Source organism: Pogona vitticeps, chromosome 3, assembly GCF_051106095.1.
Source record: "Pogona vitticeps strain Pit_001003342236 chromosome 3, PviZW2.1, whole genome shotgun sequence".
NCBI classification, from domain to species: domain Eukaryota; kingdom Metazoa; phylum Chordata; class Lepidosauria; order Squamata; family Agamidae; genus Pogona; species Pogona vitticeps.
The window spans coordinates 87,651,979-87,668,908 of NC_135785.1; the positions used below are offsets into that span (position 1 = coordinate 87,651,979).

Sequence of the window (16,930 nt, forward strand, 5' to 3'; positions counted from 1 at the left end):
TTCTAAGACCTCGTCTTTCACTTTATCTACTACACCACACAGGGTATCCCAGCAAAACTATACTCCAGGTCTTATGACATACATACATACATACATACATACATACATACATACATACATACATACATACATACATACATACATACATACATACATACATACATACATACATACATACAGTACTTAGAAAGATTAGAAAGAGACTAGACTGATTTCTCTAGCAATTCCCCCCTCCCCCTGACCCCCAATTGTAGCTATAAAGAGCTTGCCATTCAGGCAGTTTTTTTACAGGTTTTCACAGCTTTCTTTCAATTGTAGTTGTAGCTGAAACCTATAGCTTCAGTGCTGAAGGATAATCTGTTGTTCAGTTCTTAGGGAGAACTTTAACTATGACCAAAAAAAAAAACCACACAAAAACCTTCACAATCACTAACATTTCACAAAAGTGAGAAGGCAGGAGCAATCTTTATAACACAACTTATTTTTTTAGCACTACGCTTGAGAGAACAGCAATCTGTTAAAAATATTCAAACTTTCTGTTAACAAAAACCCTTCCTTTACCCACAACTAGGAAATCCATATAAGATTACAATAAGTACCACATATTTTTTCAGAATAGATAATAGGTGGGGTGGGTGGGGACAGATAGACTGCCTGACAAGGGAAGCAATATGCCACTGGAAATCTGAAGTAACCTACTTCTAAGGTAGAAGGGTTCCTTTGACTAGCTAAAGTAGCTTTGGGATGAAAATGGCTGCTGTGAATCAGTCTGATAAATAAGAACAAGCAACTCCCCAGGAGCCCTTTGAGCTGTGCATTTGGTTGCTTGACCTACCAATCCAGTAGTCTGTAGGTCCCTACCAGGGCTGCCTACTGCTTCTGATTGACAGGAGCAGGCTGTTGTTGCAAAGGGTGAGAAGAATGTGCAAATGAACCAACAATTGTTTTAAAAAGTTCATCAGTTTGGTTCATTTTGGTTTGTTGCTTTTGACAAACCTGAACCAACCCAAACCAATGAACCAGTGATTTTTGGCCAACGTCCAGGTTCCTTATTTGCTTTGTGCCCATCTCTACTTAGAATTAATGACTTCTTATGTTATTGATTTTAATATAAACCTTTTCAGACATCTCTGCAGCAGCAGTTTTCAAACTATGGAGACTGTAGCAGGATCACTAAAGATTGTTGGGAGTGTTTTTCTGATGTAATGGTGGCTCATCTCTACAAATATTGATTAGTAAATGAAAGCTAATTTCATTTATGGTTTCCAGACCAGTAGCATCTCATTTCCTGAGATTCTGGGCAAAAACCTGTAAGCAGGAGATGGGCCTTTGTGAAGGTTGGAAGTGAGGCAGAACTGCTTCTGGGTCAGCTGGTTGTGTAAAAGAGAATGAGTGCAATCTGGGTAAATATGCCCAGGACCCTGTGAAACACAACTGATGGTGTAACATAACAACTAAATGTTGGTGGGGGAGGAGTTGCAGCCACTCTGGTCATGGCTTTCATTCATTGCGGCTATCTACAGTCCATATATGACCTCTAGGCAGTATTTTGAGGATGCTGTGACTTGTGAAAGACTCTCTGCCCACTCCGGCCCTGCACCACTGCTTGCAGGGCATGTGGAAGGTCTCTCTCTCTCTCTCTCTCTCTCTCTCACACACACACACACAGTTAAGGTTGCCAAAGAAAGGGAAAGAGGAATTTTTAAAGGAGAAAACAGGAACCAGAGAGAGCAGCTTTTAGTGTGAATTCTTAAGGTTGAGTCACATTTCGTAAATGAAAGCTTCTGATATCCAATATTACCTCTGCTCTGAGCCAAAGACTAGAAAATCACAGGGATGTACTTTATGATTGAATGAAGGCAACTGCTTCTTCAGAATATTTGTAGGGATCTGAAGACCTTATCATATAGTAAAGCTATAGTCTAATTTAGTCTGTAAGTGCTTTCTCTGCTCTTTTAACATTAAAGCAATCTAAAAATAAATACAAATGAAACACAACACTGTACCTATGTTATATTCCTTGTTTCCTTTTAAAACTGCTCTTTTATATCTAATCATCGGAAGAGTACAGTACTATGTATCTTCAACACTTACAGCATGTATTGCAAACATTGAGAATATCACTAAAAAGAAAAGGAAAAGAAAGAAAGGGGGGAGTCCTATGTTTCAACAACCCTGCAGTAGAGATCAACTTACTTTTTTACTTTTTACCTTATTTAGATTTATACCCCGCCCCTCTAGACAAAGTCTACTCGGGGCGGCTTACAAAAAATGATAACATACAATAAAATAATGCATTAGTAAAACCTAATAATATAACCAACTAATTTATGAATACTGTGTATATATTATCAAGATGGGGGAAATAGAGACACGAAACAATTAATTGACTGGAGGGAAGGCCTGCTTAAAGAGCCAAGTTTTAAAATGACTTTTAAAAACACCCAGTGAGGGAGCCAAGCGGCTTTCTGTTGGCAGAGTATTCCACAGCCGAGGGGCCACTGCCGAGAAGGCCTGGTTTCTTGTTCTTTCCTTCCGGGCCTCTCTCAGCGTAAGGCCCCTCAGCCATCCCTGCTGGCTTTGTCGGGTGATTCGAGTAGACCTGGGTGGGAGAAGGCGATCTGCCAGAAATCCCAAACCATTTAGGGCTTTATACGTCATCATTAAAACTTTGAAATCAATGCAGAAACGAATGGGCAACCAATGCAAAGAAGCCAGGGTGGGGGAGATATGCTGATATTTCCTCACCCCAGTAAGAAGCCTGGCTGCTGCATTTTGCACCATTTGAAGTTTCCGCACCAATCCTAAAGGCAGCCCCACGTAGAGTGTGTTTTGTTTGTTCAGTCGTTTAGTCGTGTCCGACTCTTCGTGACCCCATGGACCAGAGAACGCCAGGCCCTCCTATCTTCAACCGCCTCCCAGAGTTGTGTCAAATTCATGTTGGTTGCTTCGATGACACTGTCCAACCATCTCATCCTCGGTCGTCCCCTTCTCCTCTTGCCTTCACACTTTCCCAACATCAAAGTCTTTTCCAAGGAGTCTTCTCTTCTCATGAGATGGCCAAAGTACTGGAGCCTCAGCTTCAGGATCTGTCCTTCCAATGAGCACTCGGGGTTGATTTCCTTTAGAATTGATAGGTTTGTTCTCTTTGCAGTCCAGGGAACTCTCAAGAGTCTCCTCCAGCACCACAATTCAAAGGCATCAATTCTTCGGCGGTCAGCTTTCTTTATGGTCCAGCTCTCACTTCCATACAACACTACAGGAAAAACCATAGCTTTGACTATTCGGACTTTTGTTGGCAAGGTTTTCTGCTTTTCAAGATGCTGTCAAGGTTTGTCATTGCTTTCCTCCCAAGAAGCAGGCGTCTTTTAATTTCGGGGCTGCTGTCTCCATCTGCAGTGATCATGGAGCCCAAGAAAGTAAAATCTGTCACTGCCTCCATCTCTTCTCCTTCTATTTCCCAGGAGGTGATGGGACCAGTGGCCATGATCTTAGTTTTTTTGATGTTGAGTTTCAGACCGTTTTTTGCACTCTCGTCTTTCACTCTCATTACAAGGTTCTTTAGTTCCTCCTCACTTTCCGCCATCAGAGTGGTATCATCTGCATATCGGAGGTTGTTGATATTGTAGAGTGTGTTACAATGGTCTAATCTCGAGATTACGAGCATGTGGACAAGAGTAGTGAGGGCCCCCCCATCAAGATATGACTGCAGCTTGGCAATCCGCCACAGGTGAAAATAGGGAGAACGGACCACAGACGCTACCTGGGTTTCCATGGTAAGCGCCGGGTCCAGGTGTATCCCCAAGCTGCGAACCTCGCTCTTTGCGGTGAGGATCGACCCCCCAAAAGAAAGGGAGTCGCCCACGCCACTGATGTAAGGACCACCCACCCTCAAGACCTCCGTCTTCTCCGGATTCAGCCTCAACCCATTCATCTGCATCCATTTCAGTACAGTCTCCAGACAGCGCTGAAGGGACGGAACGGCATCCACTGCAGCAGGTGAAAAACAGATGTAGAGCTGTGTGTCATCGGCATACTGATGACACAATGCCCCACACCCTCTGATGACCCCACCCAACGGCCTCATGTAGATGTTGAACAGCATTGGAGAGACTATTGATCCCTGGGGAACCCCACAATTGAGGCTCCATGGAGTCGAAACATTCTCGCCAAGCTGTACTCTCTGGGGACCATCCTCTCCACCACCTGGACGAGCTCTGCAACAGAGAGGGCGTTTGGGTGCAATCGTGTCTACGACCCTAGTGGCAGCGGCAAACCAGCTGTCCACCAGAACTTCGACAGGAGCGCCAGACAGAGCAGCTGGGATCCCTCTCATGGTATCCTGGAATCTCATTGGATCCAGTAACCTTCGAGGGCAGACCATTAAAATAGGCCCATGCTCCCAGCAAGTTAACTTTGTTTTAGTAAACAGTGGTTCTCTTTGTGAAATATAGGGCTGAAAGTTTAAACACTGGGTTTTTTTTTTTTTAGTGAGACCCAGGGAAGAAAGACAACATGATGTTCCTATTTATGCTCTGATAACATCCTTGGCTGAACTAAAGTAATAAACTTAACCATTATATATATTGAAAATTTATATATATATAAATTTATATATATTTTCAATTTTCAATGTATTGACAAACAAACCCCATCATGAAACTGAAGAGAAAGTAGAGTACTTTATCCTCATTAGTTTAGATTGAAATGCCCTTTAAGGAGACCGAGATAGAAAAGCACAAACATGTTAAGTTTCCTGCTTCTTTCTTTATTTCTTTATTTTATTTATTTTATTTATACCCCACCTATCTGGCCTAATAGACCACTCTGGGCTGCTTCCAGTATAGAATAAAGGGTAAAATAAAGCCAAAAATTACATAAATCATGCTATAACACACACAATGCAAGGATAGAGTAGAAAATAAATAAAAGAGTAAACAGAAAAATCAGGTATTAGCTGGAGGGACGGCCTGGATGTATAGCCATGTTTTTAATTGACTTTTAAAAGTGCCCAGAGTGGGGGCGGTGCAAATCTCAGGAGGGAGGTTGTTCCAGAGGCAAGGAGTCACCGCCGAGAAGGCCTGGTTTCGTGTCTTTTCTTTCCAGGCCTCTCTTGGCACCAGGCTCCTCAGCCTCATCTCCTGGCTCGCATGGGTGGTCCGGGTAGATCTTGGTGGGAATAGGCGTTCCGCCAAGTATCAAGGTCCTAAACTGTTTAGGGTCTTATAGGTGAGCATTAAAACTTTAAAGTCGATGTGGAAATGAATGGGCAGCCAGTGCAGCGTGGCCAGCGTGGGAGAAATATGCTGGAATTTTCTCACTCCACTGAGGAGTCTGGCCGCTGCGTTCTGCACCATTTGAAGTTTCCGCATCAGCCTTGAAGGCAGCCCCATGTAGAGCACGTTACAGTGGTCTAATCTTGAGATTATGAGCACGTGCACCAAGGTAGTGAGCGCCCCCGTGTCGAGATAGGGCCGCAGCCGGGCAATCCGCCATAGGTGGAAAAAGGCGGTGCGGACTACCGACGCCACCTGTGTTTCCATGGCGAGCATCAGGTCCAGCTGTACTGCCAGACTGCAGACCCCGCTCTTCGCGGCCAGGGTCATCCCCCCAAATATGAGTCACCCAAGCCGCCAACCATGGGGCCACCCACCATCAGAACTTCCGTCTTGTCCGGATTCAGTCTCAACCCATTTTCCTGCATCCATTGTAGTACGGCCTCCAGGCAGCGCTGAAGGGACAGGATGCCATCACCTGCAGTTGGTGAAAAGGAGATGTAGAGCTGGGTGTCATCAGCATATTGATGACATGATGCTCCACACCCCCTGATGACCCCACCCAGCGGCCTCATATAGATGTTAAACAGCATTGGGGAGATAATCAACCCCTGTGGAACCCCACAATTGAGACTCCATGGGGCTGACATCCTCTCCCCAAGCTGCACTCTCTGGGGGCGGTCCTCCAAGAAGGAACGGAGCCAGGCAAGTGCCAGGCCACCAATTCCCAACTCAGAGAGCCTCCCCAGGAGGATACTGTGGTCGACGGTATTGAAGGTCGCCAAGATGTCGAGGAGGACCAACAGAGACATTTTGCCCGTCGGCTTCCTTCAACAAGTCATCGTACAGGGCGACCAATGCTGTCTCTGTACCGTGCTGCAGCCTGAAGCCCGACTGAAACGGATCCAGGGTGTCTGTTTCATCCAAGTGGGCCTGAAGCTGGTCGGCCACCACCCTCTCGGACACTTTGCTCATGAAAGAAACATTGGCGATGGGCCTATAATTGCCAAATTCGTCTGCTGCCAAAAATTTCTTATGGGCCTAATGATTGTCTCCTTCAGGGCAGATGGAAACCTGCCCTCAAGGAAAGACCCATTTATTATTGCAGTGGCCCATTCTGTTGCTATCGGCCTGGCTGCTTTGATTAGCCAGGACGGGCAAGGGTCCAGAGAGGAGGTGGTGGCCCGGCAGCGATCAAGCACCTTGGCAACAGCATCAGGCATTACCGACTGAAAAGAATCGAAAATTACCGGGCAAGACGGAGCGCAATTGGCATATACAGCTTGTAAATATACTTTCTAAACTGTTAAATTCATTGTAGAAGTGCTGAATACCATTTAACATTAGGAAAATAGATATACAACCATTGATCATTATAAGGATTAATGGGCCTAAGATCTTTATATAAATAATGTAGTAGAACACTGCCGGACAGTTGTAGATACCTGAATTATGTATCTTCTGTAGACTTTTACTAATTAAAAGACACAGTAAGGTCAAATCTTACAATGTCCTGGCCCACCCACAATACATTTAGGAAAAATGTATCTCTTGACTCAGTACAATCTGGCCCATGCGATTCATTGAACTGGAAATGAATTTTGGAATATGAATTAACATGGTTCACATGAATGTTTGAAGGATGTAAACAAATAACTAAAGTCCTTGCAAAAGTATAAGTTTGAAAACATGACTATAACAATCTAAACATGGTGGGAATTACATCACTGATTGCAGCAGTCTGCCACCAACTATTTATTATTATTATTATTATTATTATTATTATTATTATTATTATTATTATTATTATTATTATTATTATTATTATTATTATTATTATTATTATTATTATTATTATTATTATTATTATTATTATTATTATTATTATTATTATTATTATTATTATTATTATTAATGCTGTCAAGTCAATTCTGACTTACTTTCCAGAGTTTTCTAGGTAGAGAATACACAGAACTGGTTACTGTTCCTACTTCTGGGGCCTTTGGAACTGTGCAGCTTGTACAAGGCTACACAGGTTGGATCTTCTGTTGGGAGGAACAGTGGGGGAATTCCTAATCTCTGGCTCTGTATACAGGTACCTGAGTCACAGAGATATCCATACAACAGTTTGCCATAGAGTACATGTGGTTTTGTCTTATTGCACATGAGTTTTGGGCATCCTGAACATTAAAAGGGTATTATTTAATTGGTAGCTATCATATGTTGCTCATGACATCACTCCCAGTATGCTGCAAGAAGATTTGGTCTATCGAAGCAACTCAAGATACCGTTCCAAAATGAAATGTCACTTCTAGCTAAACTGGCCGCTACTGCTATGGCCAAGTACAAATAGTGTAACTTCATTCCTAGATTTCTAAATCTGTTTAGTTTCTATTGCTGTACCTTTATTTATTTACAATATTTACAATATTTTTAGCCGCACCATTGCCAGTCAAGATCCAGCCATAATCTCTTGCCATTTTAAACTCTAACAACATTCAAGCAGTTGTTCAAGGAACTGATTGCTGCTCCTACTCTGAAATTAATACATAGGAAAAATAATGTTGGATATTTTCTGCACATACCCTTCAGAATAATTGTGATGGGAATGAGCAGTAGATTCCCGATATTATCCATTTGCACCTATCACTCAGTTATGTGTAAAACCACAAAAGGAATGTTGTTCTGAACTGCAAAGGCAGAGAAAGATTGAATTTCCCACTATATCAAACCTCATTGGGGATGCTAAGAATGCCGATAGAATCACATTCTATCAGTCCTGTCAAAACACCATACCAAGATCCTCATTTATTTGAAGCAGTTCCTGCAATAGTCTATTTTTCCAATTTTGAAGTGATACATCCAGAAAATTATATTCTAGAACTAAATCAGTTGCCTCTTTTTCCCTTGCTAAATATGGAACATGGGATGAAGAATTGCTAATACCAAATAAATGACAAATTGATGGCTGTTGTAGGATTTTTGGGCTGTTTGGCCGTGTTCTTAAGGTTTTTCTTCCTAATGTTTTGCCAGTGTCTGTGGCCAGCATCTTCAGAGGACAGGAGTCAGAACTCTGTCTGTGCTCTGATTATGACTCCCATCCTCTGAAGATGCTGGCCACAGAGAGTGACGAAAAGTTAGGAAGAAAAACCTCCAGAACATGGCCAAACAGCCCGAAAAACCTACAACCATCGGATCCCGGTCGTGAAAGCCTTCGAGAATACATAGAAAGACATATTGTTTATTACAGAACTCACTACAAGCTTTTTATACAAATCTCTTCTTGCTAAACAGAACCACTTACAGTAGGAATTACTTAAATATCTTCCAATGAGCTTTCGATTAACTGTTGGTGTAAGGGAGAGTTACATTACCATTACAACCAAGGAATGGTACGATATACTTCTCCAAGGATCCTGCCCATCTCCTCAGACTTTAATAATTATCTATTAAAAACTAGACAAGTAAGTCATAATAAGTTCTATGTGAATGCCTTTTTAGCTTTCTCTCTCTCTCAATAATTTATGCTTTTCAGAGCATATATTCTAGATCATTAGAAATAATGAAACTGTTCCATATGATCCTCATGGATTTCTCCTCCCACCTTAAAAAGTTCAAGGTGCAAACAGTGGAGAATACAGTAGTATTCTTCCTAGATCTTTCCATAGAATTGAAGGGACATGAAATAGTACTGGCTCTATTTCAATATCTCACAGCTTCCCTAGATTTACCTCTGAGATCTGCAATGCTGCCTACAGTGGTGAAGTTTATATCTATAGACTTCCATGGAAGCTGGACCCTGAAGGATGCAGTTCTAGCTGCCACAGATGTCTATGCGGATAGGTTTCTTAATTGTTGCCATCAAGGAAGGGTGGGGAAGCCACCAAATCCATGCTGCCTCTCCAATCACATAGGATTCCTTCATACAAATGATATGTATGATACTTGGCGGAACGGCTACTCCCACCAAGATCTACCCGTGTCACTCGTGCGAGCCAGGAGGTGAGGCTGAGGAGCCTAATGCCGAGGGAGGCCTGGAAGGAAAAGACAAGAAATCGGGCCTTCTCGGCGGTGGCTCCTCGCCTCTGGAACAATCTCCCTCCTGAGATTCGCGGGTCTCCCTCGCTGGGTATCTTTAAGAAGCAATTGAAGACATGGATGTTTGGGCAGGCCTTTCCATCACATTCCTCTTGACCTCCCTCTTTCCTCTTTACTGTTTTTGCTTTGCGTTTCATGTAATGTATTGTAGTGTTTTTATTAATTAGAATTGTCTATTTATATTGTTACTGTATTATTTTACTGTTGTTAGCCGCCTAGAGTGGTCCTCACCGACCAGATAGGCGGGGTATAAATTAAATTAAATTAAATTAAATTAAATTAAATTAAATTAAATTAAATTAAATAAATAAATAAATAAATAAATAAATAAATAAATAAATAAATAAATAAATAAATAAATAAATACAATGACTATTCCAGGTTTTCTAGGCATTGATGCCAATACATTCTCTTTGGAATTCATACACAGAATAGGCTAGCTATATCAAAAGCTGCCATTAGGATGTATTCTCAAATACTTACTGCATAGCCTTCATAGATTCTTTGTAAAGTTCTTATCCAATCATAATAGATTACTGCCTCCCACCCCAATGGCTTTTCAAATACTGTGGGAATCTATGTGTGGCTGTAAAATAATTGGATTACTTTTAATGGTTTGTATCACAGAATGCTGTGTAATGAATTGCCCATGTTCCTCATGGACTTCACTGCATAAATGCCTGGAAGAACTTCCTAGTTGCTGCTCTAGTTAATGAGAACAGACAAGATATATAATTTATCCAAATTACATCATAATTCAGACATATATATATATGAAGAAGCCCCTGCAAGCTTCTGCTTCAATTTCCATTCTTTCCATTCTGATTGAATTTCAGTCTTTAAAACAGTTCATGTAATGAGTTCATCTGATGGAAACGTCAAAGAATTTTATATTGCAAAATCTCTTAAATCAGTCAAACTTTGCTCACATACCACCACATAGAGATAATAATTTATACAGTGGTACCTCGCTAGACAACGACCCTGCTGTACAACAAAACCACATGACGATGACTTTTTGCGATCGCTATAACAATTCGCAAAACAGTCATTCCTATGGTGGAATTCTGCTTGACAACTATTTGGTCCGTGCTTCGTGGACTGTTTATTTGCAGACGACGATCTTTACAGGTGATCGTCGGGTTCCTAAAATGGCTGCCCTGTATTTTCTGGACCCATACTTCACAGGGCAGCCATTTTAACAGCTGATTAACGCTCAGAAAATGACTTCTGTATGGGCGATCTTTGCTGGACGATGAGGTAATTTCCCATTTGGAATGCATCGAATGGGTTTCATTGCATTCCAATGGGGAAAGGCTTTTTGCATGACAACAATTTCGCTTAACAGCGATTTTCCCGGAACAGATTATCATCGTCATGCGGGGCACCACTGTATATCGTCCTCATTGTCATTGCCTCAATTCTGTCTATCTCAAGAAGATTCCTAATTACTAGAATTCATAGAAGACTAATGCCAGTGCAATATTGTGTGAAAATTGATCAATTATTTATTTCAATCAATTATATTTATCAATTATTTTGTATTATATATGTTATACTGTATGCCGTTTAATGTGTTTTAACTTATGTAAGCCGCCCCGAGTAGACGTTGTCTAGAGGGGCGGGGTAAAAATCGAATAAATAAATAAATAAATAAATAAATAAATAAATAAATAAATAAATAAATAAACAAACAAACAAACAAACAAACAAACAAATAAATAAATAAATAAATAAATAAATAAATAAATAAATAAATAAATAAATAAATAAATAAATAAATAAATAATATGCTAAACATATTTCAATGCCTTAACTGGCACTCCCTCTTCTTCCCACTGCCTTTCAATGGCAGCACTTGCTTCAAGGCCAAATAGAGACAATATTGCAGGAAAGGATACCGAGAAAGAGTTCTTGCAACTCAATTACAGCTCCACTGGTCTATTCCAGATCTGCTGGGTAAAAATTTCTGTAACTTTGGCCTTTCCATATGACTCACATCATTTAATGTGATCTCAAGGCTGTGGAGCACTGTAGTAAAGGTGGTCCTGTGAGGCAGATTAAAGCGGTTGTGAATTCCATAAAACAAATAATTACCCTGATCAAACATTCCTTTTCAAATTCATACTTCAGGTACTGGAAGTGGGAAGTAAAGAAAGGTCATCTATAGTCCTCAGCCCATGCAAAGGATTTGCAGGGCTACCAAGACATAATATGAGATGGCCATTAGAATGTTCTTTAAATGTAGATATATTATAGACAACATTTATTTCAAAGTTGAATTCTGAAATGCAATTTGCATGATTTCTCATCTGCTCCATATTTGCACAGAAGGAACTTCTGATAGATAAGGACACATCATCATCATTCTGAAAATGAATCTGCCATCCAAAATCACATTAGTGTTGTTCATTCTCCTTTTCAGAAATGAGCCCATAACTCACTTGCAGTGGCTGAATCTTTACAGAGCAAACACTATAAAATTTTCGATATCCTCTAGGGCTAATGTCTGCATGGAAAAGATAGTGAAGAATTATAGGATACATGAACCTTGAGCAACCTCTTTCTTGATGATATGTAATTACCTGCCATCCACTATGGTAGTAGTAACCGTAAAAAAATTCATTGCTCCATTGGACTCAGTGGACACAACCCATTTGAGCTTTGTAAAGCTCTAAAGAATCATTTCTGTTTAAATAGCAAACCTTAGAGCTAGAAAAATATTGACACAATTAACTAATAAAACATAATCATTACAGAGAAACAAAATTTCATCCAATCAGTATCCTAACCCACATCTTTCATAACCTCTATACATTTAATTGTCTGATGTCAGACATGACTTTACTCTCTGCAGAAATACATACTACTATTTGATTAACAAGTCATCTCCATGTTTTATTACTAATATATTTTGTGATCAAGACAGAAATATAATTAGAGCAATATGTGAAGACAACCTAAAATTAAAGTCTGACTTGGAAAAGGATGAAGCACATAGGGAATGCAGGAAAGACAGCATTTGGATATTGAGACACTTTCAACAAAGATTACAGAGATCCTAGCCTTTCTACTGCTACAAACAGCGTGTCTTACTCTCTTTTTTTGAAAAAGCATTTTAATAAAACAATCTTGAATGTGGCAATGACTGCTAAATACAAGAGACAGCCCTGGGAATATGTTCCCTTAGTCATAGATTATGAACAATATAATATTCGACAGACATGGAAGATGTGAGCAGGCCAACAGAGACATGTCTAGCAGGCCATCAGGTCCCACTTCAGGGCCCCAAGAAGGCGTTGCACTCACTTTATTAAGGGAGGTTGTGCAAAACAAACTCAATCTTCAAGAAAGACACAGCAACATAAACCAAGGCTATCCTGAAGGAGGCAAGGAAAGGGACATGGTATCTGCACACATCCCTCAGGACAGTGCAACCGAGTCCTCCCACCAAAACCCCAGGCCCACTCCCGTTGCCTCAGGATGGGACAACTCAAAGAGAATGCTTTCTTACCAAACCCCTGAGGATTGCAGCCTGCTTTCTCCCAACTGAGTGCCCTCTACAGGAGAGGAAGGAGACAAAGGATATTGGGAATGAGAAGAGATATGGGAGGTGTTGGAGCCAGAGAGAAAGAGAGGCGGAAGACAGTTGCCAGACCTAGTAGTTGGGGAGGAGGAAGGAACCTGGGGAGAAATTGAGAAGAGCTGGCGAAGCCCTTCAGGCAGGAGAATAAAGCCAGAGGTTCCCATGGAATGGGACTATGTGATGAAAGACCCCTAAACAGGGGCTGAGATTCTCCCCAACAGAGAGGGGCCTAAGCACCAGTAACCTTATCTTCCTCCCCAGCCCCATTATTGGGGGGGGGAAGAAACATCACAGATACAGCCCCCAATCATCAACCAACCCTGACCCACCAGCAGTGTTGGAGGTGACAATGCCAGAAGGCCCCTCTACGCTGCCTCCAGGAGAATGCGCCACAAAAACTCAATGCGCCCTGTCCTTCTTGCTCCTGTACAGGCCATCACTTCTGAAGGCCTCAAGCTTCAGAAGTACCTGGTACTCATTGTTAAAAAAGACAGTGAACTTTAATCCCCAAGTGTCATTAACCTGGGAGCACAAAGGAAAATAGACTGAAGCCAACTAGCCCTGAAGATGATCTATTGACTAGTTTGTTTGATGCAGATTTCCCTTCCCCTGGTTTAATAAAACTTTTTGTTACTGACACTGGTGTTGTTTCCATCAATCTGGAAATGGAGGAGAGGCCACTAGCCAAACAAGGGAGGATCGGCAGGGCTCACGTTACAGTCTGTAGAAAAGTGTTTGTGCCTGTTAACAAACTGGCCTTGATATATATGTTAGGGTAAGTGTCTGGATAAGATTACCTTCAGTTCACTCCCATTTTTCTATTTTGCAGCAGTTATCAAGAAAAACAGATGATCTGATGAGGCCTTGAAGAACCCTTTGGTCCATTTTAGTTGAAAAGATCCAAATACTGGTTAATCCTCCAAAGGCACAGATCCTGGAATAAGAAAAGACACAGAATTCATGCAGAAGTTGATTGCTGAAAAGAATAATAATGGAACAATAAAGTAACATTGGTTCAAATCCTTTTGCCTGGATGTACTGGCATAACATAGGCAGCATAATTTTTGGAGGGATTGACTCAAGTTTAGAAATCACTATCTGTTGCACGTTGAATCATATGACTCCCTATGCAAATAGCGGTGTCCACAGTGACTTCTTAACTTGGGGCAAATCATCTCCAAAAGTTATGCCATTTGCATAGGCAAGAGGATTTTGGCTGCTGTCTAAAAACTATTAAGTTTACACTATATAAGGGGCTTTTAGCAGAAAAGAACTAAAAGATTCTTGACAACAAATCATAAGGTATAAGCTGAAGGCCTATGTTAGCTTATAATGTAAGGGAAATGCTGATCAGTGAATTTAAGAACACAGATAAATACCACACAGACCAAGAGTCATTAAGCCCTGTGTGTGTTGTGCCTACCATGCATACATACATACATTGTTTAAATATATACAGTGGTGCCTCGCTTAACGATTTTAATTGGTTCCCCCCAAAAAAATCGCTATGTGAAAACATTGTTAAGCGAAACACCATTTCCCATAGAGATGCACTGAAAACCGGATAATCCGTTCCAATTGGAACGGATTACCATCCTTAAGCGGAAATCCCCATAGGAAAAAACGTTAAGCGAAACCCATTGAAATGCATTGAAGCCTATTTCAATGGGGGAAAAAAATTCACAAAAATTCCAAAAAGACTCAGAACAAAGCCAAATTAAGTTAACGAAGGTTTTATTAGGTGCAATAACGATTCCAAGCATTTTAAACATTTTTTAAACATTTTAGAATATTTTAAAAATAGCAAAAACGGGGCTGTAAAAAAAAACGTTAAGCGAAACAAGGGGACCTAAAACTGTCATCGTTAAGTGAAGCATGGTCCCGAAATTGTTAAGCGAAAATCGCCCATAGGGAAAATCGTTAAGTGAAGCACAAGATCCCTCTGAAAAAGCCATTGTTAAGTGAATTTTTCGTTGTACGAAGCAATCGTTAAGCGAGGCACCACTGTATATACTCCGTGTGTGTGTGTGTATGTGTGTATGTATATGTATATACACATTGTTTATATATATACTGTGTGTATGTGTGTGTGTGTATACACACACACACACACACACGTATTATGTATACATATACATATACATACATATATACATACTCTATAAACAATGTATTTAGAGGCCACTTGAATAACACAAACATGTGTTACACCATTTCACCATGTGCTAAGTGATTTTGTAATCAATGTTATTCAATACAAGTATCAAAAAAATTTGTGGGAAAAATAACAGAATTGTTAATAAAAATGAATAGGAGAACACCCATATAATGCAAGAAGTCAGAGGACTGGAGCCCCTCAGTAGCTCAGAATGGTAGCTCAGAATGCTAACAATGGTAAAACCCTACTGAAGGAGGAAATAAAACAGACTCTGACCCCCATCAGGTTTAAATAAAGAATTATTTCCCCATTGTTCTATAAGTACAGTGGTGCCTTGATTTACGAATGCCTTGACCTACGAACATTTTGACTGACGAACAGCTCTGGACGCAAAATTTTGCTTTGACCTACGGCTGGAGCTTTGACTTATGAATGGAAAAAAGGCAGGGGAAAAGGGCGGGAAATTCAAATGGCCTCCCCGCAGGGCTCTCACTCTGAACGCTGGGTCCGTCCCCATTGCTTGCTTCCCTTCCCCCCCACACACACATATGGGGGTACTCGGCTCAAAAGTGGATGAAGAAAGGGTGTCAGCCCCGCAGAGCCCTCCTCAATCGCCTGGAGCCAAAAGCCGTGGACATCCATCAGGACATCGGCACCAAACACACACACACACACTTCACAGCCCCATCAGTTTGGTATGCAATCTGACAGAGGGCAGGAGATCAGAACACACACACACCCCATACACTGTGGGTGTTTGTCCCCTGGTGCTTAAGGGCAACAGGGGCGCAACTGCAGTAAGCACGAAGGAGGAAAAGTGAGGGTGCCTCGGTCGGATCCGCACACTGGAGAGGCTGTGTTGTTTTTTAAAATCTCCCTTCCCCTTTGCTGGAGTTGCGGCCAAGGCTGCAGACACTCTGTGTGTGTGTGTGTGGGTGGGTGGGTGTTTCGATCTCCTGCCCCGTGCCAGATCACAGGGGCTGTGAAGTAAGTGTGTGTGTGTGTGTGTGTGCGCGCGCGCACGCGCACGCACACGCGCGTCTCTCTCTCTCTCTCTCTCTGTGTGTGTGTGTGTGTGTGTGTGTGTGTGTGTGTGTGTGTGTTTGGTGCCGATGCCCCAATGGATGTCCCAGGCTCTTGGCTCCAGGCGATTGAGCAGGGCTCTGTGGGGCTGACACCCTTTCTTCATCCGCTTTTGAGCGAAGTCCCCCCCCATGTGTGTTCCCTCTGCACTGCTGGCTTTCCAGCTGGGCGCCACAGTGGAGGATGCAGGGCAAGAATCCCTGTGGCTCCTCGGGAGGAGGAAGAGGAGGAGGTGACACCAGCAGCGGTGGAAGCCCAGGAGGCTTCGGACAGGTAAGGTACTGCTTTTTCCTTTTTAAAAAACTGTTCTGGGTGGGTTTTGGAGGGTGGGTTTGGACTTATGTTTCTGTGCTGTGTTGTTTTCTTTTTGGATTGGGGGGGGTTTGCAGTCCCAGTGTGGGACTTGCTCTGTTTATTTATTATTAATTTTTGGGGGGTATTTTTTTCTTCAGCCGGAATGGATTAATCGGTTTTCAATGCATTCCTATGCGAAATGGTGCTCTGACTTACGAACGTTTTGACTTGCGGCCACCGTTCCAATATGGATTAAGTTCGTAAGTCAAGGTACCACTGCAATATATCTCATGACTATTTAACACGATGCTCACAGGTCTGTGTTAATGGAGCCTCATTGGTGTTTAAAAGGAAATATATATATTATTATAAGGGACATACAGTATTTCATTGGTTGAATAAATTAGAATGTAGACTTGTCCACAGGAGATACTA

At 41.6% G+C, this 16,930-nt stretch overlaps 1 protein-coding gene across 6 annotated transcripts in view; it reads right to left on the reverse strand.

The window, feature by feature from the left end:
- Positions 1-16,930, reverse strand: part of PCDH15 (protocadherin related 15) — a 979,840-nt gene that overhangs the window by 640,241 nt on the left and 322,669 nt on the right. For all 6 annotated transcript variants that reach the window (XM_072995260.2, XM_072995261.2, XM_072995259.2 and 3 more), the window contains one exon: positions 13,758-13,894. The gene's annotated coding sequence lies outside the window, so the exon portion shown is untranslated. The remainder of the gene's footprint in view (positions 1-13,757; positions 13,895-16,930) is intronic.